The sequence below is a fragment of the Pteronotus mesoamericanus genome, unplaced genomic scaffold (genome assembly GCF_021234165.1).
Source record: "Pteronotus mesoamericanus isolate MK-2021 breed Mesoamerican mustached bat unplaced genomic scaffold, CSHL_Meso_final contig_20, whole genome shotgun sequence".
NCBI classification, from domain to species: Eukaryota; Metazoa; Chordata; class Mammalia; order Chiroptera; family Mormoopidae; genus Pteronotus; species Pteronotus mesoamericanus.
The window spans coordinates 93,402,651-93,427,535 of NW_026555085.1; the positions used below are offsets into that span (position 1 = coordinate 93,402,651).

The 24,885-nt window shown below is 41.9% G+C and overlaps 1 protein-coding gene across 2 annotated transcripts in view; it reads left to right on the forward strand.

The window, feature by feature from the left end:
* The window catches only part of UST (uronyl 2-sulfotransferase), a 261,603-nt gene that overhangs the window by 130,409 nt on the left and 106,309 nt on the right, over nucleotides 1–24,885 (forward strand). The window lies entirely within an intron of this gene.

Sequence of the window (24,885 nt, forward strand, 5' to 3'; positions counted from 1 at the left end):
CCAAATTCACTTATTAGTCAAGTAGTTTTTTGTTGGAGTCAATAGAGTTTTCTGTGTATACTATCATGTCATCTGCATACAGTAACAGCTTTACTTTCTCCTTTCCACTTTGGATGCCCTTTGTTTCTTCTTGTGCATGACCTCTGTGGCTAGAACTTCCAATGCTATGTTGAATTACATAAACAACATAAAAATATGAATTGCATAAAAAATATGAATTGTATAAAAAAATAAATTATGGAAACTTTTAAACACAAAATTAGGAAGACTAGTGTAACCTCCTTGCAGCTGTACCCATTACCAGCACATGGGGCTACAGATTGAATGTGTACCTTCAAGGTTTGTAAGTTGAAGCCATCATCTCCCATGTCATGGTATGTGGAAATGGGGCCTTTGGGAGGTAATGAAATCATAAGGGTGGAGCCCTTATGAATAGGATTAGTTGTCCTTCCAAGAAGGGGTACAAGAGAGATGATCTCTCTCTTTGCCATGTGAGGATACCGTCAGAAGGCCAAGAAAAGATCTTTTATCAGGAACCCAATAAGCCAGTACTGTGATCTTGGAATTCCCAGCCTCCAAAGCTGTGAGAAATAAATTTGTGTTGCTTAAGCCATGCAGTCCACAGTATTTTTGTTACAAAGACACAGGGTCTACTGTATTTCATTTATATTCTCAACTACCCCATCCTTGAATTATCACCATCATCATCATCGCCATCATTTAATTCTCACCAAGGATAAGGTCATTGATTTGAGAGAGACATAGGAAGGTGGGGAGCGGGGCAGAGAAACGATGTGGGAGAAAACATTGATCAGTTGCCTCCTACACACACCTTGACTGGGGATCAAAACCACAACCTAGGTATGTGCCCTGACCAGGAATCAACTCATAACCTTTTGGTACACAGGATGACTCTCTTACCAACTGAGCCACCTGGCTAAGGCCACCCTTGAATTATTTTGAATCAAATCCCAGATACCATGTCATTGCTTCTGTAAATATATCAATATGTGTCTCTAAAGATGTACATAAGAACTTTAAAAATATAACTGCTTTATCCTTGTTACACATTTAAAAATCAACAATAATGCCTAAATATCATCAAAAATTTGTGTAGTGTTTATATTTCCTTGATTGTCTCAAAATATTTTTCACGTGGTTTAACTTACTATCCAAAGACGTTTTCCCACATTGCATTTGTTAATGTGTCTCAAATCTCTCTTCATCTGTGAATTCTTTTTCCTTCACACTCCCTGACCCCTTGCAGTGGTAGTTTCCCACATTCTGGATTTTGATGATTACATCCCTGAGGTACTGTGGAAGATGTTACTCTGCTTTCTGTATTTCCTGAGAATTGGTAGTTAGATGCAGAGGCTTATTCAAATTTTAATTCAGTGTTTTAATAAACTGTGTCATAGCTGATTCTGAATGCATCTCACTGCATCATATTAGGAGACACATAATGTCTGTCTTTCTATTTTTTTAATATTGCTAAAGACGATCTTATCTTTCATATGAGAGTTCAGAAATCTGAATAAAAAATTTGATTTTACCTTTGATAAATGAAATATAGTATAAAGGATTAAATATGTAATATATAATTTTACATATACAATAAATATATAAGATTAAATAGGGCTACATATAGTAAAAAGACAAAATGAAAATGGCCTATATAAGAGAGAAGGGTTTTTTTTTTCCTTTTTTAAAAAATAAGTCCAAAGACAGGCAGTTCTAGGGTGGCATGACAACCATACGTAGTCATCAGGGAGCCCTGTTTTCTGTGCCTTACCTCCTGTCCAAAATGGCCACTGAAGCTCTAGCCATCACATCTACTCCTCAGGCTGGGAGCAAGGATGGAAGGGAAGGGTAGAAAAGGAGCCTACCTCCCAGCCGAGTCAGTCTACTTTTAAGAACCCCAACCAAGGAATTCTGAGTATTTTTAAATGGTCACCCATAGCTTCAAGAGGAGCGAGAGAAGTTAGAAAAGTGGGATTCCCACTGTGGGAAGCTATCAAACTATTGATATGATATTCAAAAGATTTCAGGCTGCCAGAAATGATAAATGTGTATGATATATAATAGAGAATTGTATCCTGGTATAACCCATTATTATGTAAACATAATTCCCAAATTCTGAAAAATACGTTGATCGAGATATAAAAATAGAACCATGCCTAAAAATGCAGAGAAATTTTGGGCTAACGCATTGCCAGCATTTGATACGTTTTTGTTGTTGAAAAACAGATTTGAATGATTGTATCCAAGAAAGCCAGGCTGAAGTGGGAAGGGCAATCATGTTTGTCCAAGGAAAGGGACACTTCCAATTTGAAGGGAGCGGTGAAGGATGGTTTCCAGGGATCCATGCAGGAAGATAGTTGTGGGGGGAACAGGTGCTTAAGCCAGGTGTGAGGATGTAGGTGTTACATAGATAGACCCACTGATGTAATGGAATATAAAACATAGCTTCTTTAGGAACTATATTCAACAAGACTGTCGCTTATCTAAACAAGATACCATTTAAAAGGATGTGCCTCTTGTTCTACTGAAACTGGAACATTTACACACATATTTTCAAAGTAAATAGTCTGTTGAGCTATTTGGTTTTAATTTTGTTTTCATAGGAATTTTTTGAAAGAGAAGGAATAAAAGCTTAATTAAATTGGATGCTTACTATGTGCTGCACACTCTTTGGGATAGTTTACATTCAAACTTCACAGCCCATGAAATTGGTACTACATTTTACAAATGGAGAAGCTGAAACACAGAGGTTACATAATGTGCCTAAAGTCACACTGCTGATAAGATGGGGAGCTGGGATTTGAACCCTTTCCTACACTATATTGTAGTAGATAAATTGTACCACATATTCTCCTTAAGAATTCTTTGTGAATTGTTAGAGGAAGTGTTGGCAATGAAAACGCATCATGTGTTAGTGGCAAGTTGGACCTCAGTTCAGCAACCTTGGTACTTGAGTTCTGGTTAAGAAAGAATTCAGAGACACGACTCAAATACAAGCAAAAGTTTACTTAGAAAGTCACAGAGATAGAAGAAGCGAGCCAGCTGGGCTGTGTGGGCTCAGGAAACAAGTTATAGAGGCAAAAGAAGACCCTTGGAGCTTAGAGAGAAAGAAAGGCAAAGGAAACAGGTTTGGGGAGAAGGGGAAAGGCAGGAGTGTGCTCCAGAGAGCGGGAGCCATCCTCGGGAAAGAAGGCGGGGTGGGGAAAGGTGCAGGCATACTCAGCAGAGGGAAATCATTTGTGCTGGGTCTTCCATCATCCTAAGAGCTTTTAAGGGCAGGGATTGTTAAGGGCAGTCCCAGGGATAATCTCAATAGAATATTCATCAGCTTTCCAGCTGTTTCCTTTTAGGGTCATGGTCTCCACTGATTGGTTGGAGCCCATGGGCAGGGGGTTGTTAGTCATCACAGCTGGTCCTGCTGTCAGCTATAGTATCACCCCACCTAGCCTTGCTACCTTTCTGGGCTTGGAGCTGAAACACAACTGAGGCCTAGATGCTATCTCTAGGGCTTAATTCTTAAGGGAGTGGTTGTACAAGGGCTTTATGAGGCTATCCTCCAGCCCCTGCTTGTTCCTCCTCTAAGAGGATCTACTTCTTGTGGCTGGAGACAAGCCAGGGGAGGAACAATCACCCTCAGGGTGAGGTCCCACCCAACAATTGTCTATTGCTGGGCACCTGGGGCTTTCTGCCAAGATGACCTTTCATCACGCCTGGTCCACTGTTCTTGCTCTGCTCATGCCTGTCTAACTGCCTACTACAGAAGCAAGAGGGAGGAGATGCAGTGATAGCACATTTTGCTTCATCATAAATGGTGAAACAGGGAAAAGAGATTGTCTGGGTTTCACAGCTGAGTGCAGACTTAGTTCTGGGTCTTGGGTGCCCCCCATCATCTGTGCTGGGAGCAGGGCACACACTCTGGCAGCTCTTAGTCCGGAAGTTTCATAATAGGTCTTAGACCCTAGAACTTGTGTCACCTCTGTGCTCTCCTTTCTCACCTCTACCCCTTCTTCGTGTCCTCTACATCTGAGAGCAGTCTTGACAGCCACACACCTGCCAGGAGACATAGTGACCCTGCCTTGAGCCTGACCGAGCCCACAGACTCCCAGCATCTTGCATTTGAGCACACTGCTTTCTAGATTTTGTAGATCTCAGATTTTGTATACAATGTTATGATTTGTTTGTGGCCTATGATTTGCCCTGGATCCACCCATAAGCAATTCTAATTTAGCTATTTAGCAGGACCCAACCGTGGCAGAAAATACAGACTAGAGTGGAGGAAATTACTTCCTGCCTTGCTCATCAAGTTGCACAGTTAGGGTCAATCCTTCAAGCCTTCCCTTCCTCCTCTCCTCCCATCTCCCCTCTAGTGTGCCTTTGATCTCATCTGATAAATGTGGTCCAGCCTCAGGGGCAGTGTGGGAAATGATGAGGGGAGAGGGGGGAGGAGGAGAACGAGAGGGGTCCAGCAGGGCTCAGAGGCAGCATCCATCACCCTCTGGGCTCCAAGTTCAAGTGCTGGCTGAAGGAGGAAGGGCTCCAGATCAGCAGCCTCCACTGGCTCTTCTGCCCCAGCCCTTCACTCAGTTTTCTGGAGAACCTGCATCTCCCTCCTTTACTAACCAGTGTACACTCCTTTGAGAGCAGGGACCTCCTTACGCACTTTAATGTCTGCATTTACCCCCATGCCTAGTACACAAGTTCTTGCATGGAGCAGCACCCTCAAAAACATTTAAAGAATAAAATTACTTTTTATCGCAGTTTGAACTCAATAAAGTTGAGCTCACATACTGACTGGATATAAACACACCGACTACTAGAAACACCCAGTCATTGCTCCATGCTATCCCACAGCAGGGATGCACAGGCCTTCCTGGACCTCATAATCACCTGGGAGCTTGTCCAAAATACACCCCAGAGAGCCTGATTCAGGAGCAAGCAGGAGGAAGCTTAGAAATCCGAATTTTTAATAGGTGCCTCCGGTGGTCCTAAAGCAGGTGTACTGTGGAACTTGGAGAAATGGCCTCTGCAGCATTTCTCAATCTTTCTGACGACTGGAGCTCACTCTACCAGGGGTGCCCAGCCTTTTGGCGTCTCTGGGCCACCATGGAAGAAGAGTTGTCTTGGACCACACATTGAATACACAAACATGAAAACTGGTGAGCAAAAAAAGGTTTTAAGTAAATTTGCGATCTTGCATTCGGCCGCATTCATAGCCATCCTGGGCCGCATGCAGCCCACAGACCGTAGGTTGGACACCCCTGCATATGTTGATAACTGTGGCTTCTTGGTTACCACAAGCTGCATGGCCCACACACCAGAGAGGGCGCCTTTGCCACGGAGGCCCCATGTCCTTAGGAATAGAACCTGAATCCTCTTGAGTTTAAAATTCCACAGGGGCTGTAGTGTTTGCAAAATACTGTGTAAGGAGGAAGGGAAAAAAAAAACAAAACCCACTATTGCTTTATCAATTGAATACTAACTTGGAACTACTCCCAAGTCCATTGAACTTTGGTTTCCCATTTCAAATCTTCATTAAATGCCCTTAAGTGAGTTTTAAGATACCACTTCCATATGAAAAGCTTATAAAAGGCTTGTTTTCTGTAAGAGTGTGCTTGGAGAAGAAACACTTTTATCCCGTTGTACGTATGTTATCAAAACTAATAGGTTTTTTCCAACCCTTCTGTGCTACTTTTAGCCCTTAAATAGCCATTTGCTTCGGTGTAGCTCCTGATGACGCCCCCGTTCTCCGGTGGTTCTGAATCCGCTGGCACCTGAAATTTGTCTGCACTCAGACTGCTGCTTAAAAATGGGCCTGCACAGTACCTTCGATACAAATTTTATAGAGCCATCTTCTTCAGATTTTTCTTTGTCAAACAAAATACTCTTTTTAATTATTCTTACTTGCTTTCATACGATGATTAAAATATCACAGGAAGTATGTATGATTAAGTTCATATTTCCTGAATACATTTTATGATTAGACTGAGACAGATGGCGCCTGCCACATCTAATAGAGCACCAGAAATACATCAATAACTTCTTTATGGTGCACATTTTAGCTTTAACTCCTAGTGCCATGTTGGATCCCCAGGCTTGCACTTTTTTTCTTAATTTATTTTTCTTATTAATTTAAAGATAATAGTCCTATCTTTCATTTGTGATTTTTTTGTTCTATGGAAGATATCTTTATGAGCTACTTTGTTTCCTTTCTGGAATAAACTAGCATTATGGGTAATTAAATAGCATTCATAATCATAAATAAAGGAAAGATACTCATTTATATTCATTTAACTTGTGGGTCATTTTCATTCACAGTATTATTTTTGCAGGGACATTGCTGTGATCCCTGCAAAGCACTCTTACCTCTTTCAGAAAAATGAAATCCAGCCCCCTTACTACTCAGTCTCCTAATCACAAATACTTGCTATTACAAATACTCCCCCTTAACGACTCAGGATGTTTGTCTTCACCCAGCAACACCACCACCAGGGGGCGCCCCACCTCTTCTCCAAGGTCGATGTGTAGGGCCCCGCAGCCTCCTCTGGGCAGCTGGAACCTTCCAGTATGGCTGCCTGCCACTGCCGGAGGTCCTCCGCCCTCCCTCCCGCCGCCCCCCGGCTCTCCCTTCAAGTAGCTCCTTCTGCCCCAGAACCAGTTCAGCCCAGCAAAGGGAAAGGACAGGGTCACCTTGGAGCTGGGAGAGCCATCTGTGGAATCTCCTGAGGGAGTTTTACCTCCCACATCTAAGAGAGAGCAACGCTGAATGCAACACTATATGCTAGACTTTGTTTCATTTTAGGGGGCTTATGCTATGCATTAATCTTTAGAGGACACGTTAGTACTGTGTACCTCCTGTTCCAAGTGGCTGTTATATTTTGAGAGAGATCCTTCAGACCTAGCCTCCAGCTTCCTTTCACCGCCTCTCCAACCCTGTCTGTCCGACACTCTGTGGCATGTGGTCTCTCTAGACCCAGGTGTGCCCCGGACAGCACTGCTTCAGCTCCTTCTGATGCCCCTCAGGGTGAAAATCCAGGAGCACTAGGGCCTGGCCACCCCCCCACCTCAGCCCCACTCTCCACCTTGGGGAGGTTTACTGTCTGTTTGATTTTTTTTTTTTTTTAATAGCACAGTGATTTCTTGCCTATTCTTTTTAAGAGGTGAGACTGAGACTCTTTACCAAGGTAATGATTAGAGACCTTTTTATCAAATTCTGTTCCTTGGCCATATTCCTATTAGGTGTGTTGAATGCACAGACAGCAGCCTGGGCTTGCATGACATAGCACTCTGTAAGCTTTTCTCATTAGGACCTACTGGCAACTAGAATAGATGGCATGAGAGTTAATTAGATGCCATTACTTGTGGAAATCTCAGAGGCATTTTTTTTTTATTGTATACAAGATGAGTCTATTAATTATTCCTATCAAGGAAAGTTTAAATAACATCAGTTAATAATGGCCACATGCTGGCGGCATCCAGCAGGCAGAACGAGGAACCCTGGGCTGAGCGTCATCTTCCCTGAGGGGAAAAGATCTATGAAGACAGAGCTTCTGGGAGCCCACAGTCTACGAGGGAGGATTAAATGCATGTAGTTTAAGGGGTTGAAATGACTTAGTGCCCGACTCCATGCTGGTGATCACAGCACTAGTACAATGGGTGAACAGGGCACCCCCCACCAAGAGCCGGAGAAGATGTGAGTGTTTGGGTCCAGCACAAGCACCAACTTGCTTTTCTTAGTGTTTTTACAGTTGTATAGCAGTGTTTTGTGGGTCTGTTATGAAAAAGTATCTGACTCCTAACGGTGTATCTAGGTGGGGATGCCACCTGCAAAGTTCTCCCTCCCCAGGAGCCCTCAGTGCTGTGAACTGGACACTCTGTTAGAGATCGGTGTTGTTCTCTCTCCAGTCTTCTTTCCGAACGCACTCACCCCCCGGGGAGCGGGACCCCTGAGCCTCCAGCACTCCCGCATGGACAGCTGGACCAGAAGCTTCCTGAGCAGCAGGGTCCTGGAGCATCTTCGTGGGTGGTGAAAGCCCGCAGGGGGTAGGGGCTGCCCGGCATCCAGCTCAGTCGTGGAGGGCCACCCCCTACCCCGCTGTCTAGACCCTGCGCCCCTGCAGCCCCATCTTCCTCTGTCTCACTGTCCCCTCCCCCTCAAACTCCACTTCTCTACTCTGAGCTCCAGCGCCATGACATTAATTTGTTTCTTAGTGCTGGCTGCCGCCTCTGCCCAGAGCACCATTTCCCCTCCTCCCACACCCAGAATAGCCAGAGCAAGGGCCAGTAACTTGGACCCCGGACCCAGGAAACAAACACAACCTCGGATTAGTGAAGCGGGAAAGGGGAGGAGGAAGGGAGTGCTGGAAAGCCTCCTGGTGGGGAAGAGAAATGTACACAATGTTGGGGTTTTTTTTTTAATTGAGATATAATTCATACACCACACAACTCTCCCTTTTAAAGTGTACAATTCAGCAGCTTTTACTATAGTCACGGTTATGCAACCATCACCACTTTACAACTTCAGAAGATTTTCATCACCCCAGAAAGAAGCTCTGTATTCATTGACAATCGCTCCTCACTTCCCCTGCCCCAGCCTCCAGAAGCCACTAGTCTGCTTCCTGTTTCTATGGCTTGGCCTATTTTGGGCTTTATATAAATGTAATCATACACTATGTGGCCTTTTGTATGCAGCTTCTTTTACTTAGTATATGTTTTCAAGGTATATTCACGTTGTACCATGTATCAGTATTTTATCCCTTTATACAGCAGAATACTATTCAACTGTATTATATGTGTATACCACATTTTGCTTATCAGATCACCATTTAATGGACATTTGGGTCGTTTCTACTTTTTAGCTGTTACAAATAATGCTTCTGTGAACATTCATGTACAAGATGTCATGGGACATATCTTGGGTGTACACCTAGGAGTGGAATTCAAGGTCATATAGTAAGTCTATGTTTAACATTGGGAGGAATGGCCAAACTGCTTTCCAAAGGGGCTGCTCCATTTTATATTCCACCAACAGCATATGAGGTTTCTAATTTCTTAGCATCCTTGCCAACACCTGTTCTTGTTCATCTTATTCATTCTAGACACCCTACTTGGGTATGAAGTGGCATCTCATTGTGCTTAACCCAGTATTTTTTTAAATTATTGTTTTAAGTGTTGGCATGTTCTGTATTTTAGAGATCTAGGCAAAACCCTAGTGTCCCTTCCAAGCCAGCTAATTCCTAGTTATAGTTCTTTGGGTCAGTTAGAGATAGGCACCTTCCACCCCCCTCACCAATGCAGCCTAATAAGTACATGTGTTGGTGAGTAGGGGGTACTTCTGTGCAGAGAAAAAGGCACCTTCTTCCCGTTCCTCGAATGGGATGCAGCTCCCTACCCAGGCTCATGGCTTGGCCTGTGGGGCACACCCTTCTGCATGTGCCTTTGTCCAGGGCATGACCTAGACAACTATCCTTGGCGTGCACTTGGCCACTTTGAAGTCAGATGTACCTGGATTCCAGTCTCAGCTGAACTTTGGAGCTGTGACTTTGGACAAGTGATTTAATGTCCCAGGTCCTATTTCCTTTTTGGTAGACAATAGTGATGATAATAGAACCTTCTTATGGTATCGTGACAATTAAATGGAATGAACTTTATAAAGTAGCTATTCTAGCACCTGGAAAATCAGAGTTCTGATTAAACAGTAGTTAATTTTATGTCTTGTCTTTAGGGACTCGGCCCAGGTGTTATTTCCTCATAGAGGTGTCTGACCTTTTGGTGTTTCTGGGCCACATTGAAAGAAGTGGAGTTGTCTTGGGCCACACGTTATATACACTGTGACGTGTAATCACACACACACACACACACACACACACACAGAATCTCATAATGTTTTTAAGTAAATTTATGATTTTGTGTTGAGTCACATTCACAGCCGTCCTGGGCCACATGTGGCCTCCAGGCCACGGGTTGGACGTCCCTGCTAGAAGATGGGTCAACAGACTATGGCCCATGGGCCATCTCAGCCTGATGTCCTATCTCCCACAGGGTGAGAATGGATTTTACATTTTTTAAGGACTGTGACACAACGAACATGTGACATAGAAAATATGCCCTCTGTGGCCTAAAGTATATCCCGCAACATTTCCTATCTGGCCCTTTACAGAAAAAGCCTATGGCCCCTGCCATCCACCCCTCTCTGCCAGCCCCACCCGGCCCCATCCCCACTCCGGGCTGGGTGCTCCCGCCCGTGGCCCCGTTCACCTTAGAGCTGTCTGTCGCAGCCTTTCTCACACAGGATCCCCTATGAGACTGTCAGCTGCCTCTTCACCCCTGAGTCCCTTGCCACATATTAGGAGGGTAATAAATATTAAGTCAGAGGCAGAAAGGCGAGTGAAGGGGGGACTCAGAAGAACAGTTTTCCAGCTTCACAATTTGGCCAAGTCCTAATTGTGTGAAGAAACCAAGCCTGCCCTCTGGACATCCTCCCATCAGTGCATTTTAGCTAAGCGACACCTTTGACCCCAGTTTCATCCCAAATAGGAGGGACTCCATCCAGCATGTTAGTGCACAGAGCCGTTCTGAATTTGCCCCCGGCCAGAAGGCCAGGGTGGACTTCCCAGGAACACGTCTGTTTCTCAGTGATTCACAGCCCCCCTCCGGAAGGGAGCTTGGCCTGTGGGTAGCAGGCCCACATCCAGCAGTCCTCCTGTCAATCCCAGGAAGAAGCGACCCTGGCGTTCTCTCAGCGAGGCTGCGTGAATTCAAGGTTTGCGCCCCCTTGGACAGGGCTGGACTGAACGAAGGCATAGCAAGTGTTCTTGAGAATCCAAGTAAGAGGAGCAGTCATGGGTCTGACTGCTTGATTCTAGTGCTTTGGGCATTAAAAAAGTTTCTTAAACCTGGATTTTTCTTATATCTAGGCTTCTGTCAAATTCCTCCAGCAGACACAGATGCTTTGCATTTACCCCAAAGCTTTCGCTGCAGTTTTATGGAATTAGTCATGCAAACTATGCCTTCATTTTTTTTTTGGTTTCTTACATACTACACATGATTTTTACAATTCATTTCTATAAACTTGAGATCTGTGTGTATGAGAGAGAAAGAGAGATTGATTTGTGCTTTGACGACTTGTCCCCTGAAGAAAGGCCAGAGGCGTCTGCGATGACAAGACATCGATGCGAGCAGGACAGCACAGGTCTGAGGGAGCAGATGTTCAAGGTGCCGTCGGGGATCCAAGTTGAGCTGTCTACAGCTCTTGGGAAAAACACGCACTTTTTCTTCCCCACAGATAAGAAAAAAATTTTTAAAGGAAAGTAAGAAACTCAAATGAAGGTTTGCAGCTCACAGTGATTTGTTAACTTCTTACCAAAAAATAAAAAAGAAAGGAAAGGAAAGAAAAGAAAAAAAGAGAGTAGAAAAGAAATCATTGCAGTTTATAGCAGGTTTTCTCCAAGGATTTCCAACGTGTCCGTTATTTGCAAACATATTGACCAGTGGAGGGAGTAGGGAAAGATTTCCAAGTCTCAGTTCTAAATAATTTATGTCGAAGCTTATCAAGTATTACTCCTCTGAAGCTTCAAAGCAGTTGTTTATAAATTCCTGAAAAACAGAATTGCATTTCCAGCCTTGGACGTGAGTGATCCCCTGGATGAGCTCACTTCCCGTGATGGATTGGAGAACAGAGTTTGGCCTTCAGAACAACTCACACGACTAGGACAAAGTTGTGTATTGACTTCATAATCTTCCCGGTGCAAGGGATGCAAACTGTATACTAAGTGCACTTGCATAGTTGGGGGAGGGGGCACGTGGGCTGAAGGACTCTTTAATGTGTGTCTAAGTAATTAGTGTGCTGGTTGAGGGACTTTTTGGGGTTTTTTTTTTGTTTTGTTTTGTTTTTAAGTAAACGTTACACATCTTCAGGAGGGAGATTTACCGTAACAGAGCAGATTAAAATCGCTGCAGTGGGTTACTTGGCTGCTGGGGCAGACGGATGTTTACAACAAACGTGTCTCCTTAGCCAGCTCCCTTTGACTTCCAACTATATGTATTTTATAAACTACTCAGAAAAGAGAGCATCTTGTTAAATGAAGGACTTTTAAAGTTAAAACACTTGAATAAAGAAAGCAGTCATGCTTTATGAGAATTTACTCGGTGATATATTGTGATCATAGACAATAGGATTTTTAAGCTAATGGTGCTACTATTGCAGTGTCATGTCCTGTGGGGCCAAAGGAATGGTGTGAGAGTAGAGCTGTAAAGTCATCAAAAAGTTAAAAAGGGAAATGCCTGTGTCAGTGAGAAACGTGTTTGGCAGAAAGCGACAGAAAACCTAACCACAGTGGCCCAGGCAGGTGAAGAGGCTTATTTCGTGCCGTAAGCAGTCCAGGTCGGATATAATGGTGCACCGAGGTCTGGGGAGCTCTCTCTCTCCTCTTCTTACTACCTTCATTAGCCTGTAGGTGCCAGCTTGTAGGATGATGGTCGTGCTTGTTTCCTCACAGTTGCGCTACAGATGCTGCATTGCTTGCCACCTGTGTTCCATGAAGGAGGAAGGAATTGAACATCAAGGCAAAGGATTGAAAAAGGATGCTGGATAAGTCTGCCCATTATTAAAAGATTTCCCAGAAGGTCAACTTGGTGCTATCCATTTATATTTCGTTCACGATATTCAGTGAATGGATGTGCTGGTTGACCGTGGCCCGTTCAAACACTCCCTTGAAGCAGGACTTGAGGACAGCCCTCCATGTTCTCAGGGACAGAGTGGGAGTGGGGTGATGCTCTGGAAGGAAATGGAGGTACTAGTGCTGAAAGAAAGGGGAACAACTACTATTATGCATTGAGTCGGGCCTGCAGCGAGATTACCATGAGATTGCGGGTGGGAGTACTCGTACTCATGGTATTGCGTTGTTTTACAAATTAAGTGAGATAGTTGCATGGAAGGTTCTTAAGAAATAAGAGACCTGAGATGAGGAGAAAATGAGAAGTTAGAAGATAGTGTGGCCAGTGACATCCCTGTCACAAACGCAGGACTGAATTGGGTGATGCTGTATCTTCTAGTGTCTAGTGGGGGTTCTCCAGCTATAAAGACAGTTATTGCCCTGTAAGTTATCTTCCTCTTATTCTTGTTCTGTTAGAGAGTAAAATCCTGAGGGATGTCCAATGTTCATTTCAGTTTCAAATATATTTGGGGGAATAATTTGGGGACTTCTTTTATTTAACAGTGTTTGATAGCCTGAATGTAATAATAGCTCCTTATAAAAAACAGGGCGCTTCACCTGTCTTGGAAATTTCTGAAAAAATCTGTTTACCCAGCACCAAGTAACAAATGAAAACAAGTAAAAACCAGTGCCCATAAATAAAGAAGTGGATCAAAAAACTGTGGTACCTTTACACAATGGAATACTATGCAGCAGAAAGAAAGAAGGAACTCCTAGCTTTCAGGACAGCATGGATGGAACTGGAGAGCATTATGCTAAGTGAAATAAGCCAGGTGGTGAAGGACAAATACCATGTGGTCTCACCTATAAGTGGAACCTAATCAACAAAACAAGCGAGCGAGCAAAATAAAACCAGAGACATGAAAATAAAGAACAAACTGACAGTAACTAAAGGAGGGGGGGAGGGGCGTAACGGGGGAAAGAAAGGCAAGGGTCAAGTCAAGGAGCATGTATAAAGGACCCAAGGACAATGGCGTTGGGGGGGAAGGATTGAATGTGGGAGGTGGGGGGTGGGTAGGGCAGGGGAGAACAATGGGGATAACTGTAATTGAACAATAAAAATTAATAAATAAATTTAAAAATCATACCATTACCAGTCCAAAAAAAAAAAAAAAAGAAGAGGAAGAAAAAGCGCAAACAAACAAACAAAACACCCTATAGATCCTGTGGAAACAGACTTTCCATGACCAGATCCATGCTGATCTGGGTGAACTGGGTCTATATTATATGCCAAACTTGTTAAAGATAAATTCATTTATGAAAAAGTTGTACTTGTAAAAAGCCTGCAATGCGTAGGCAGTATGACATTTCTTCATCTGAGAGCAATTTAAATATCTTATTACCATCTCCAGCTAAAAATACCATATGAATTCCAGATTCTTGTGTGGAGTTAATCTTCCAGCTCAAGTTCACCTTGTTGCTAAATCTCCATCTCATTTCAATTCATGGAGGTGGAGCGGGGGAGGAGGGGGATGATGTCATTTTATGTCCCCTTCTCCGGCTATCAGCAGATCTATGCCAGGGAACGGGGAGCTGTTGGGGTATATTGGAACACAACCAGCAAATGGACCCTTGTCATTGTTTAGAAATGCTCCCTGTGCCTGTCACTCTTACTCCCTTTTCTGTAGCTGAAATTGGGATTTTCATGAATGGGAGCCTGAAGAATCAAGAACAATAGGGCCTTTGAATACTTTGGTATAGCAGGCCCCATTGGTTACTTACCCAACATCCACGTCCCAATCTCCTCCCCAGTCTCCTCCTCTTTGACACCATTGGTCAAGTTTTACCCTGTGAAGAAGGTAACCCCATCCCCAGCTCCAGGATTAATCCTGAGTAATCTAAGCTTCTAATAGTTGAGTTATTTTCTCTGCTAGTCAGTAGTTCAGATGGGGGCTCATAGCTTAGATCAGGCCAAGAAAACATAAAGGAAAATTTTCTCAGTTTATAAAGGAAGGTAAGGTTTTCAGATGTTAAAGGAAGCACCCAAGGAGGATAGTCTTGTCCTTTGTTGAACTGCATCACCCTGCATGTAATGGCTGGAATTATAGCAGCCAACATGGGGAGCGCTGGCCTGAGGACAATACTGACACACTAGGATGGCAGAGCAAGATGGAACAAAAATATGGACTGAATCTGACATCTCCATACCAAAGGATGTCTGTTTTGAATGAGAATATGTTTTGTTGCTATTTCTTTATTTGTAAGAGAATGTATTTTTCTTATTTTTTGAGTTGGGTTGGCTTTTCTGAGCCCTAGGGATAAGAGCATCCTTTCTGATATACAGAGCTATGACACTGACATAAAGTGATCAGGGAAATTCTGCAGCTGTGTTCAAGCCAGTTGTTCTCAGATGCTGCAGCTCCTTGATTTTCCTGCCCTGTCTTTCTAAGCCTAGTGGGCGCGAGGGACAGCACTAGCCCGGAGAGCTAATGAATTTTGCATGGTGTGTTTTCATTGCATATTATACATGCAGCACACACATATTCATGAATGTAAAACATGCCGAGAAGCCAACTCTACATAGCCAAATAAAGCATGGAGGGCTACAAAGTTCCTTATTGACTCAAACCAACAAGAATTAGGTAAGTGTACTTTGGCAAAGAGAGAATGACTAAATCGAGGCTACTCAATTTCAGAAGATGCCATGGCCATGCTCTCTCTGTGAAACTTCTCTGAGTCACCTAGACCGTTACCCTGTCTTCTTGCTCTCCTTCCACTGTGTTTATATCTCTACTGGGGCACTGGCCACAGAGTACAAGTGATCACAGTGCCAGTGCATGGTTCCCTTGTTAGCTTGTGAGTTCATACAGGGTGCATGTCATATCCTTTGTCATATTCATTCATCTGACGACTACGTATTGAGTCTCTACTATGTGCCAGTATCTCCTGTGAGCTGAGTACTGAAAATGCAATAGTAAGGAGAAGCTGATGTGCTCCTAGTTGTGGAATTTAGAGTCTAGTCAGAGACAATCATATCACAATTATCAATTAATTTGTTGCTGATTACCAAATGCCTGGCACTCAGGAAGAGCTCAGCAATTATCTGTTGAATTCAGTTACAGAATTTTCTACATTCCAAATAGCCTCCCATCCTCTCATTTGTTCACCTGGATTCATGTTGTCACAGAAAGACTCCCAGAAGCAAGCAAAGTCTAGCCCAATGTGCAAGTCCTTTTCCAGCCTGTTTGCAGGGTGCTTACTGATGTCTCATTGGCCAGTCGCATGGCCAGGCACAGGTCCATGTGGGAGGGGATTACACTCTGCAAGGATGTAGGAGGTGGGATTGGTTGGGGCGTTCTACTGTGCCAGTCTGCCACGCTATTTTAAAGCGAGGGCTATGTTATAAAAATCTTAAAATCAGTCAAGGAATCTAAACAATGGTCATCTGAATCCAAGAATAAGTTTCTTGCTACAAGTTCACACTTAAACTAAAATTGTATTCAGACATTTTCAATGGCAAATGATTACGTGGTTCGCAGTAGACAGTGGATCTGAGCCTTTGGTCTTAAAATCATTACAGAGTGCTTTGGTGAGAGAGAGAAGTACAGGTAACCAAAGAAGGCCACCCCCCAGCCTTTGTACTGTTTTCAGCGGGGGCAGTCTTCCCTCATGAAGCTTCTAATGAGGATAACTGACTTCCCCAACATCCAGAGGAGACCATTCTAAATTGAATGATTGGCCTATGCCCGCAATACCTGCTATAAATGATGAAACTTACAATGAATAATCAACACTTCTCCTTTATTGCATTATAACAAATGCATCATGTAGAGTAGGTTCAGAGTATAAATTCCTAGCTAAAAAACAAAAAATAGAACAAATATGAAGAAATAAAACTTAACTTCAAGCAGTCTCTTAAATCTTGAAAGTCCATGTAACGTGTCTGTGCGTGTTTTATTTGAAGATGTGTGTAATTAAGAGAAAATGTGTTATTACAGATCTGAATGAAATGGTAAGCTAAGTATATGGGTTTGGTGGAAAAATTATCTACCAAGAGTCATTTGTGCAATTCCATATTCTGCTGAAACTTAATATAAAAAGTCCATTGAATTGATTAACACAAAAATGAAACAACTCCGGTTCTAGAACTAATTAGAGGACTGAGCTCTCTATCCTAACTGGGAAATCGGCGACTCCCATTTTCAGAGTTTTGTTTAATAAGGACTTTTGGATCACTGAATATATAACATATAAGAAAGTCCCAGAAACAGCTGGAATTGGTGCAGATTCACTGCAACAATATTACCTATAGTGCCTTTGAGCTCAACAAAACATACAAGGCATATACACACGAAGATGAGGGTTAAATAGGAGTGCCAAACTCATTTTGGGTTTTCCTGTTTCCTGTTGATTTTAAAAGCCCTAGAGAAGCCTTAAAGGGCTTTTAGAAGAGTAGACAGGTTTCTCGCACAATGCAGTAGGGCTATCATATACATGTAGAAATAAGACCATGTTCTGTATAAACATTTTGAAAAATTTCTTCAATATGATTTGGCCTCTGAAACTTTTACATCTTCCCCATTCTGCTCATGTTTCATGTATGTGGCATGTGGATTTCATTTCTCTTTTCTGTCAAACAGATGAGTATTCCATGGACTCCGTTTTCTATAGACTAACCATAGGTTTGAATTTTAGAAAACTGTAATAATAAGATACCCATGTTATAGGCTTCTTGTCTGTGATTTGTATACTGACCAGAGAAAGAAGCCAAAAGAATATTGTAGAATTAAAAGTGAATCTGTCTTTTCTTGATATGTATATTTTCTTCGCATTTGTCAATTTGAAGTTTGAAAGTATTCATCTTCCTGTTCGTGGAATTGAAAGCATTCTACCAAGGTCACCTGAAATATGGGTTTTTAATCAAACTGGAAGTCACATTTTTCAGAAGATTACTTTAAAGTTCAACTATGATAGTTTAATCATCACATCCAAAATTATTTCTGGCTCCTTGTGAAAATTGCTTTTCTCTAAGAGGACTCTGTTTCAGCATGCAAGGTATTACATGCCTGGGAACAGTTTGGTGATGCTTGCAGGGTGGAGATAAGGACATTAGATAGGACAGAATGGAATGAATATGCAGAAGTGCAGGATGTCATTCAGATAACCCCCTGAGCATCTGTAAGTATTACGTAACCCTGTCCTAACATCATGCAGTGTCAACAGGAAGGGGCCTTGAAATCAGTGGATTCGGGAACCCCAATTTACATTGGAAACTTTGGCCCTGATAAGTTGGTCAGTGTTACTTACTCAGTTGTCACTCAACTAGCATGGCCAAGGGGAAAACTAGAATTTTATGATTTTCAGTCCAGGGAACTTTCTCCATTTCCCCATATTTTTTCTTATATGATACAACAAATAAGAGTGTTTCAAAATGTGAGTGTACAAAAGAACTGATGGACTTTTTTTATAATTTTAGGAGACAACCAAAAGATAAGTGATAAATACAACAGAGCCAAATGATAAATATGACAGCATTGATTCTAAAACAACATTTAATTGTATTTTTATCCCAATAGCCTATCTACTTAATAGGCAGATAGATATTTATTATTTATCTACTATGCACAGGCCAGGTAGACAGTCTATTACATAAATAGAACAGATGGATTTGTAAAGGATTTATAGCTATATTTGTCTTTCAACAGATAGCGTTAGACACGCACCTGTTTCTAGTAGAAGCAGGAGAAAAGAAAGAAGCATACATCTCAGGTTTGGCAAGGCTTCTGGGAGAAATGAGTTATGAATAATTAGGGCTATCATTTAAGGAATGACAGTGAGAAAAAATAGAGTTCTTTAGCGGGCCTGTATATTTCCCTTTCTAGAATGGAGGAAATGAGCCCAGGGGTCTGGAGAGTTGGTGATTAGAAAACAGAGACGAATCTGTCAGAAAACCTAGAATGACTGGCTTGGCAAAGCCAGTGAGGATCACTGCCCAGTTCTGGAAGGTACTGCTGGAAGGCTGAGCCTCATGCAGCCTCTGGCATTTGGTGATTGTTTTTTAAAAAAAAAAGAGAGAGCAAGAGAGCGCTCGAAGTGATTAAAACTCTGGAAGAGAGGAAAAGCATAAGATTATCATAAAGGGAGGCTTGTTACACAACAAGCCCAAACAAGAGCGGGACGTGAACAGAAATGCACTGAGTTCCAAAGCAGATCCGCGGACGCCCTTGAAGCTGGGATCCGTGTCGCTGACACAAGCTAGTGGAGCTTGCTTTTTTCCTTCTCTTCTTATGAATGTATTTGGCAAGGAAAATGTTAAAATCTAGTTTTAATTTCTAAGGCATTTCCAGGTTGTATCTTGATAACAATATAGATTAAAACTCATCCTTTAGTAGCCTTGGGAAAGAGCATGATTTATTGGGCCACCCTCCGGCCCTCTCCGTTTACTGATGAGAAAGCTGAGGCTGAAAGGCGCGGTGCGCCACAGAGTCCTAGGAAACTTGAACACAAGGGCCCACTGAATGGACTTAGCTGCTCAGAGTCATACGGACAGTGAGTAGCAGAGCCCTTCCTGAGTTCAAGCCTCAGAAAGCCCTGGTAGGGAGTCTTCCTCCACCCTACACCCTCCAATTGACAGATGCTATAAATTCATGAAATGCTACCTTATTTATCTAAGAAAATCATTTCATCTTTAGCACATTATTAGTACAACGGGGCTAATGCTTTGACAGTGTTGGGTCTAAATTTCAGCTAATCCAATCAGCCAACTGGCACACCTGTGCCCTAGTCCTTCCATGTGAGTTGGCCTTGACTGTGGTGTGAGCATATTTGCCAGGTTGATCATGCCTTTTAACTATGGACCAGAGGCCATTGGCACGCCAGGGACACCCAAGGAAGACATGACAGTGCCTCCTATCCATTCCTCACGTGGAAGGCCAGGAGTCCTCCACAAGAGCCATTGCTTGGAACAGACCGAGTGGTCACAGATCCCCTGGGGAGCTCTTTAGAGCTACACTCCTGACCCACACCCTAGACTCTCTGTTTTGGTTGGGCCCAGAGGTCTTGAGTTTTTAAAGTTCATAGGTAATTCGAATATATAGCCATTTGGGAACCCCAGCTTGTAACCTACTATATTAAATAACACTTTACAAAGATTTAAAGCAGAATTGACATTAATTCCTCTAATAAGACCAGTCCCCAAAGAGTCCTATAATCATGGACTCTGAAAGTCCAGACCAGCTTTGCTTTTCACCTAGAAAGTCTTTCTTCTCCCCTCGATTTCAAAGCCCGGATAATCTATTGAAATTGTGGACATGATCTGGGGGTAGTTACTGTTGTGCTCAGGATTTTGGAAAGACTTCTGTTTATTTGGCCTGCTCCCCACAAGCCTGTCCCACAGGCCCTGGGGATCTGTGGTCTGTGCAGAACTTACATGGCAGGTGACATAAATATGTATAATTCATAGTGAAGTATTTTGGAGCTTCCTTCACTCCTACAAATCGGCCATAAAATAGGAACCACGGACATAACATCTTTATAACCCTAGTTGTCAATATGGATCATTCAGGGTGCGAGAAGGAAGAGAGCTTTTGGTGTGTGCTTCCTCATAGGACACGCAAAGAAAGAGTAAGTATTCAGCGTTTGTGTGCAGATGATAGTAGGACTGTTTAAGTTGGGGTGGTGGTTTCCTCCTGATAATTGGCAAGTATCTCTTGAAGAAAACGAGGATTTTTGAGGTTGATCTTAAGAGGTCTGTAAAAGTCCTTTCACAGTCCTTAAGTTTATCATTGAAGGGTATTGTCTTATCTTTATAGACATTTCAAGTCGTGTTTAGGATTTCATAAACATTTTACTATGACTACTGCTTCCTATTTTTTTTCCTTTCCCAGTGGAAGTCGTTCACAGTATTGGAGACAGCTGTGACCACCTGTGATCGATTAGGGGGAGGAGTGAAGGGAAGCTACATCCTCCTGCTGTTTTCCTCCTATTAGCTGCTTTGACGCGCTGAGCTGACACTAGCGTCCGAAGTACAGGGCCAGCAGAAGTAACTCCTGCTTGAGTGTGGTTGGTAGGGTAATGATATGGGTCTAATAAAGTATAGTTTTAATTTGAGCATTTCACCTAAAATGTCAGATGGTGTACTTGAGCGTCATATTGTTATGTCACAGAATTGCATACTTATTGTTTTGTAATAAAAGATTTTGTAACAAAAAAGGGGCATTATTTGTGCTGCCCCCCCGCGCATCCTCAGGAAGGAGAATGAGTACTCCGGGGACCTGAGTGACACATGAGAAATGGCCGATGAGACCATTGTGAGAGCTGACTGTTAAAAAATAACATTTCACGGGATTGGATACACTCAAAATATAACAAAAGGAAATAGCATCTCTGTCACAGAAATCAAACTAAATATCTTTTTCACCCTTTGATATTCCAGTATATTATATAGCGTGCTATTTTAGGGGTCAGGAGAAATGGGGACCGGGTTTTAGTTGTTACACTTGTTAACTTTGTGACCTTGAAATTGCCAGATGACCTCTCGGGGCCTCAGTTTACTCATCTAAAAGGTAGTCCTCTATATGCCTCACAGAGTCCTTGAGAGGACGAAAAGGTATAAAGGCAAGCGCTTGCCAAGTCACACCCAGATTGGGCTGACGGAGGATGACGCGGGCTGGTGGCAGGGATGGGAATGGATGGATTCTTGTAAATTGCATTAGACCTCAGACACCGTTGTTTTATGAATGAGTCTGTGATCTGTGGGAATAGTGGGACACCCAAGGGAGTCACTTAGGTGCTGTTAATGATGCTTAAATGATTCGGTAATTTAAACTCCTAGAGAAATGCACAGATAGAGTGAAGGCAATTGTGTTATTTGACTAATTATCATTAACAAGGATTAAAAAGGTCTACATGGCACCTAGGAGGGTCAGGGTCCCCCTCCAAAAAAAGCAGTCCCTTTTTCCACCATCGTTCCAGATGATGGAAAAAACAGACCTTCCATAGGTCCACCAAAAGCAGGGATGAATCAACTTGTTGCAGTTGTTAGTTTTAACACATTATGCAACATAACACATTGATTTGACCTGCCTAAATTTGTCAATTTCCAGGGCATTCCATAGGGTTCTTTCAAAAAATGACTTAAATGCCTCACCCTAAATTTGAAAGAGGCTTTTTTTATGATGGGGCACACTGCATCTTCAGAGGTCACAAGGCTGATTCCAGAAGCTCTGTGTTCATTCTTTGTGACTGGGTGTCAGTGTTTAAAGAAATGGTAAAAATGGAGCCACAGCAGGGATGTTAAGATCTCCCTTCTTTTTACATATTATTGTAGATAGAAGGGCAGCAATGATACAACGATTTTTGTATTTCTATATGTTCTTTTTTTTAATTTTAATTTATTTTTTCAAATACATTTGTCTTTGCCTACCCCTCACCACTTTCCCTTGCCCCCTCCCTCCCCCCCCCCCAGCTCTTCCCCTTTGGTTTTGTCCATGAGTCCTTGCTATATGTTCCTTGACTTTCCCCTTCCCTTCCTTTTCCCCGCCCACCCCCCTTCCCTCTTGTCTCTGTTGATTTCTTTTCCTTTCAGTGTTGCTGGTTTTATTTTCCTTGCATCTTTGTATTGTTGGTTAGGTTCCACTTATAGGTGAGATCATATGGTATTTGTCTTTCGCCCCCTGGCTTATTTCGCTTAGCATAATGTTCTTTTTAAATATCAAATATTTATAACCATTATTTGGGAGCTTCCCACAAGACTAATGAAATAATTGAAATGAGCATATTTTTAAAATCTAATTCGCCAATAACCTAAGTTAAACAACAGCTTTAGCTATTAGCAAAAGGGAGTAGATGGACACTAAACCTGCTGCTGTATTGATTACCCAAGAAATTCAGGAGAAATTAAGTGTTTTCACCTATGGCCTCTAAGTAAATGCCTCAATTCTCCATTTAAATCTTTGAAGATGTACCTGGGCTCTTCCCATAAAGTAATTAGTAGACGGTAACTCAGACTTGTAGGTCATCTATTCGTTCATAATGAATTGCTTGCTGTTCTGTGCTGCGCTAGAATACAAGGGGAAGTGCATTCATCCCAGTTCTTGGGCAGTTCATTTCTCTGAAGACATTAACATTTGTGTTTATGTCACGACTGTCTGTCTGTTTCCTGGGTCATCACCTCATAACTAGGAACGAAATGATTTATCTGAACCTCTGCATTGCTGTAGTCATTGACAGAGAACAGACTTTCTGAATACGCACTGATAGAACCATAATTAAAATGACCTATAATGACGGCTATCTTTTTACCTTGATGACTTTTATTAGCATTTGATCAGAATGATCAGCTGTATTTAAAGATTCTCCTGGTCTCACTTTTTAGCAGAATCATTGTGTTAATTAGTGTTAAACAGGCCGTTAGATCCTGCAAGCTGCCAAGAGTCAATCAATGCCCTGAGGGTCTGTGTATACAAAGTGGGCTCTGGGTCTCATGAGGACGCCTAATATAAAGTACTGATTGGCTGTAAAGAAACAAGGTTTTACTCATTAAAAAATAACATACTGGAAGAATTATATCAAAATGGTACATGACCGGTTTGCTAAATGAGGGATATAGATAATATTTATGGTGTACTTCAATGACGATTAGACTTTAAACTCAAGATTTATGAAATGGCATTCTGCATATGAAATATTTCAGGAAGATAACCTATAATTACAGACAAAATTTCAAATTACATGCCATAGACAAGTTTAGGGTATGTTTATGCTTGTATTATACTGTATTCTTTAGTTTTGGGCCTTTCTTTTTGGCCTTCTGTTATTACTATGTGTTGAATGAAAGAAACTTTGGATTATCATTTGTTAGTTGCTGTTCAAACCTAGTGTTCAAAGTGGAAATAACATCTTTATTAGGAGTATAAATATGTAATGAGACGCACTTCATACTGGCCTCTAAGTCTATAAATATCATTATAACTGAGCAATTAGGAAAAAAAAGAAATAAAAGGCATCTGTATTAGAAAGGAAGAAGTAAAACTCTGTTTGCAGATGACATGATCATGTATATAGGAAATCATAAAAAATCTACATTCCCTCCCAAAAAACTATTAGAGCTAATAAATGAGTTCAGCAAGATTGCAGGATACCAGATCAATATAGAAAAATCAATTGTACTTCTACTAATGACCAATCAATCCCAAATAAAATTAAGAAGACTTCCATATATAATAGCATCAAAAATAATAAAAAGATTGTAAGGCTTATACACTGAGAACTGTAAAACATCAATGAAACAAATTAAAGGAGAACTAAATAAGTGGAAAGACATCCTGTGTCATGGATTGGAAGACTGTTAAGATGGCAATAGTCCCCAGGTTGATCCACAGATTCAGTACTATCTCTATCAAAATCTCAAGTGCCTTTTATTTTTTGCAGAAATTGACAAGCTTACCCTAAAATTCATATGGAAATGCAAGGGATCCAGAATAGTCAAAACAGTCTTGAAAAAAAATAAAGTTGGAGGGACTCATTCTTCCTAATTTCAAAACTTGTAACAAAGCAGTAGCAATCAAGACTGTAGTACTGACAAAAAGATGAATATATAGATCAATGGAATAGAATTGAGAGTCCAAAAATAAACCCACACATTTATGGTTAGTGGATTTTCAATTCATAGTTAAATGGAGAAAGTTAAACGGAATGATCTTTTCAATAAATGGTGCTGGGTCAAGTGGATATTCATATGCAAAAGAATGAAGTTAGAGCACTAGCTCACACCATACACAAAATTAACTCAAAATGAGCCAATAAGCACATGAATATGTTCAATGTTGTTAGTCATCAGGGAAATGCAAATCAGAACCATGATGAGATACCACATCACACCCATTAGGATGGCTATCATGACAGAACAAACACACCAGGTGGGAACAAACGGTGGCAAGGATGACGAGAAATGGGAAGTCTCCTATGTTGCTAGTAGAAAACGGTACAGCTGTTTGAAAGAGTTTGGCGGTTCTTCAAGACATCAATCATAGAGTTACCATATGATCCAGCAATTTCACTCCTAGGATATACTCAAGGTGAACTGAAAATGTATATCCATGTAAAAACTTATACACAAATGTTTGTAGTGTCATTATCCCTAGCAGCCAAAAAGTGAAAACAATTCAAAAGTCCATAGACTGATGAATATGTAAAGAAAATATGGTATATACTT